This window comes from Rutilus rutilus, assembly GCF_951802725.1.
Source record: "Rutilus rutilus genome assembly, chromosome: 24".
In the NCBI taxonomy this organism is placed as follows: domain Eukaryota; kingdom Metazoa; phylum Chordata; class Actinopteri; order Cypriniformes; family Leuciscidae; genus Rutilus; species Rutilus rutilus.
In genome coordinates, this window is record NC_140228.1 from 5,278,080 (window position 1) to 5,281,469 (window position 3,390).

Genomic DNA, 3,390 nt, shown 5'->3' on the forward strand with positions numbered 1-3,390 from the left:
ATGCCTCATGGCTACGAGACGGGCACAAACACACGCACGCACATGCAAATATGAAGACGACTCAAACATGATTATGTGCTAAAGAAAATGCAGAACTAGCACAAAGACAGACCATAAGACACGTTCTGCTCTGAGAGGTCAAAGGTTAATCTGTCAGCCTGATCATCAAAACAACAGGCCGTCATATTAATGATCACAATGAGAGTCTCTGTAATGAATTCATTCATTCATTGATTAAAATGTCTGTCAAGGACTTTTGGCACAGGACTATTAGCACAAATGACCACTTATATACAGTAGAAGTACATGCACATGTATACATCAATACTGTCAATAGATCTGGTAACATGTAATGAGGAAAACGCATATGAGGAAAGTTCTCTCAGTGACAACCTGCTATATACTGACACTGATTTGAAAAGAATAAAATCAATATTGCACAACATATTTAAAATATATTAAGTTGTTTAATGTGTAAAATTACAATCACATCTTTCAGTTAAAATCTGCCTTGAATATATTTGCTTGAATACATGCATATATATGTGTTGTGTTCACCGGCTGCCTAAAAGATAGTTATACTAGTTATATTATATTAAACAATAATATTAAATTATTTTTTATATTATTTAAGCGTTCTGAACTAGTTTAAAGACCAACATACACAACGACTGCTAGAGAAAACACATATTCAAAATCATTGTTACTTCTTCTGATAAATATATTACATACATTCAGATGATATGATTTGTGCTGAGTTATCTGGGCTGTATATGCACTGCATCTGCCAACAGCATATGTAATAATATTTCTAATGGTAATTCAACATTATTGAGAGGTGTGGCACTATGACACACAGAATCTTTCATTTCAACTTCTGTAGTCATTTTACCAGAAGCCAGCATCACTAAGAGTTCCTCAGCTAAAGTCACAATGAACACGCGCGCGCGCACACACACACACACACACACACGCACACAGAGAGTACTTGGTGCCAGTAGGCAGGGACTTGCCTGAAAGATTGAAAGCAATTAAAACTATCATCTGCAATGGCTTTAGGCTGGCCTGTGGCTGCAAGCAAGAGCTGCCAAACTCCATCAGACTCTCAGAGAGAGAGACAGAGAGAGACAATAGCGCTGGAGAGAGAGAGAGAGAGGGAGAGAGGGACAGAGAGAGAGAGAGAGATACATTAGCACTGGAGAGAGAGAGACTGAGAGAGATATTAGCGCTGGAGAGAGAGAGAGAGAGAGATGGAGGAGGAGATTTCCATCTTAACACTAGATGGCCACCAACACTAGACAGAGATGCTATATGTTTAAGACGGATATAAACTACATTTATATTTACGTCAGAGTCATTGTCTATTGTCTGAGTCATTAACAGATCCACCACCCAATCATTCACCAGCTATTAATCTGAATGACTGACGACCCGAGTGGGAATTCACAGGTTATAGCCCTTCTGTCTCTCTGCAGCTTCACGAACACGTCTCAGTTTACTGTAGTTCACCGCCAGCTTTCAGACACTCGTTTCTGCTCGAGTGTTTTCTTTCTTCCTCTTCATTATGACCCCTGAAATCCAGAGGTGGACAAAGTACACAACTTCCTTACTTGAGTGAAAGTACAGATGCTACAGGTCAAACATTACCCCGTTACAAGTAAAAGTTGTAAAGGCCGATTTTTACTCGAGTAAAAGTACAGAAGTACTCGTTTTTAAAAGCACTTAAGTATCAGAAGTAAAAAGTAAATGTCAATGCATTGTTCTATTAATACTTACAGTACCTCTGAATCTATGCCTTCCCTCATATCAATATCACATATTTCCAGAACACAGTTCCAGTCGTGGGATTGAATGTGAGATTGAATAAGTCACTCAATAACGTCCACAATGGTTTCCGACACCCAAACGGCTGTTCCCTCAAATAGTGCCCTATAGGTTTTGGGCTTTTAGTATGAATATGTTAGCCTTACTGTTATCTATAAGCTAGTGTGCTCCAAAACAATGACAAAAATCACATTTAGAAGACCAAACCCAACGCTGAAAATGAAAATCAGGTCGATGTCAGAATCCAACGCCAGATTGACGTTAATCTCCAACGTTGGACTGACGCTGTATTGTGGTTGAAAATGAAAATCGTGTTGACGTCAGAAAGCAACATCAGTCGACGTCGAGTTCTTCTGACGTCAACCTGACTTTCATTTCCGACCAAAATGCAACCCCTAAAACCAAAATCACCCCCGGACTGACGGTAATACTTTCTACTCAAGGACCTGGACAGAAATGTAGTGGAGTAAAAAGCACGATATTTGTCTTTCAAATGTTGTGAAGTTTAAGTAAAACGTTTCCAGAATTTTTTTTACTCAAGTACAGATACTCAAAAAGTGTACTTAAAGGGGTGGTTGATTATGATTTCACTTTTCTAACTTTAGTTAGTGTGTAAAGTTGCTGTTTGAGCATAAACAACCTCTGCAAGGTTACAATGATCAAAGTTCAAAGCAAAGGGAGATATTTTCTTTTAAAGAAATCGCTTTTTAAGGACTACAACAAACGGCTGGTAGAGACTACATGACATTCCTCCCGGGTTAGTGACATCACCAACCCTAGGATTTACATAAACCCCGCCCCCTGAACACGATTTATAGATTATCAAGGCAGAATATGCTAATCAATGACTAGAAGATAACTACACATCAGCTACATAAATTCATCAACTAACCATTCAGAAATGTTGTCTACATGTTGTCACTTCTTCTTGAGTCTCTCCATCTTTGTCTGACTCCGGTTTGAACATAAAAGTTTTTGAAATTTCCAGGGCATGTGTGTGTGAGGTAAAATGACATGAGCTCTTGAAGCTCCGCCCCCTGTGCTGGGAGCAGCAGCTCATTTGCATTTAAAGGAACAGACACAAAACGGTGTGTTTTTGCTCACCCTCAAAAAGTGACAATTTTAACATGCTATATACAAATATCTGTGGGGTATTTTGAGCTAAAACTTCACATACACACTCTGGGGACATCAGAGACTTATTTTACATCTTGTGAAAAGGGCATTATACCACCCCTTTAAGTACAGTACTCATGTACTTTGTTACTGTCCACCTCTGCTGAAATTCTATCCCTATGACACTTACATTAACTAATACAAAGCTAAATAGAATCTTATTCTAATTCAAATGACTAATTCTAAATCAATCTAATTCTACAGACTCAAACTTCCACTAACTGTAATTCTAACTTTACTTAACGCATTTGCTCTAAGTTATTTTTGATGAAATAAGTATTCTGGAAGTAGGTTTTTTAGTAAAGCGTCATCACCAGAGGTGAGAATGTGTTTAGCTCATCCTCCTTAAACCACAACTCTCTCTGATTCTAGTTCTAAACTAGAGTTTTA